Source organism: Ctenopharyngodon idella, chromosome 19, assembly GCF_019924925.1.
Source record: "Ctenopharyngodon idella isolate HZGC_01 chromosome 19, HZGC01, whole genome shotgun sequence".
Taxonomy (NCBI): Eukaryota; Metazoa; Chordata; class Actinopteri; order Cypriniformes; family Xenocyprididae; genus Ctenopharyngodon; species Ctenopharyngodon idella.
Window position 1 is genome coordinate 29118236 of NC_067238.1, and position 1400 is coordinate 29119635.

Consider the following 1400-nt stretch of genomic DNA (forward strand, 5'->3'; position numbering starts at 1 on the left):
AACTCCCAGTATCCCTTTCCTCCTCTCTTTTTTCCCTTTATTCCACTTGAATCTCCATAAACCTCTTAATATCATCTCACTGTCTCTCTATTATCCCTCGGTGTAGTTGCTGATCCTTCTCAAATTGCTCAAATCTCCCAGTGACAGAACCTCAGGTCTATAGTTGCTATGATGGATATCCTCAATCGTGTAAATGAAGCTGAACCCACAATGCACTGTTGACCAGTCTATCAGAACCTGTATATGACTTATGATTCCTCTCCTCTCTCCCACTTTCTCCCTCCCCTGTGCATAATAGAGTTAACAACATATAAAAGGCATGGAGAGAGCGGTGAATGAGTCCCTAAGTGTTAGGGTGGATTATCCCTGTGCCTGTATCCATGGTTAACTGGGCAGCCATAGAGCACCTAATGGGATAAGGAGAGAGCGGAACGGTAGGTGAGGCCCGCGCGCTGATCTCTTCCTCTGGCCTGAGGACCTTACACTCAAAATGGTTATAACCGGGTGTACAGAAACACTTTTGCTGCTCGTTTTCAGAATGCTTACTCAAATTTAGGTGTTTTTATCCCTTCATGTTGACCAGTAAAAGTTCTTGGTTCAAGAGTCTTGAACATAATTAGATTAGGCCGAGAATTACGGTGTTACGCGCATAATCTGACACACGACACTTGGCTATGTTTTCTATGACATAGTTCTTCTATTAATACAGATTTACTAGTAATTTCCATTTTAGTTAATTATTTTATTGTCTTTATATGAAAACAGAGTTTGTTAGAGTGTTCTTTCAGCGTGCGACTTATAATTGGTGTCTCTCACACTGCCTGTTCAAATATTTCTCTAAAAAGTTCAATTAGTAGCCTATAATGAGAGAGGACGGTCCCCTGGGCAGGCAACTCACTTTACTTAGCATGCAGATCTATTCATATAGTGATTCATATGCTAATCACTGCTAATTGAATCTGTTTGTTGGGTGTTTTCATGGGTTTAATGGTCCTTTAGATCTGACCACACACGGTGAGAATGGTTTACTCAAATAGTCAGACTAATGATAACAAAACAAGGAGGTTAGTTCAAACTGCCACATCAAACACTGTCCAGAAAGTTTTCTGTAGTTCTATTGAATACAGTGAGTTTAAGTGTTGCCCATTTATAAGGTGAATATTTTAATTTTGAATTGGTCTATTTGATTATTATCGATAGATTTGTTTTTTTGCTCAGATATATCAGCAATAACGCACCTCCCCAAAGGCAGCTCGTTTAATGATTGGTTCATCACAGAGCCACCTGTCACTGATGGCGAGAGCGCGCGTGTCAACGTCCGTGTAGTGACCGCGCGCGTGTCAGCAGCAACAACAATATCATGAATAATTAATGAGCGCCGCGCTCACCGCTGTGCTGAA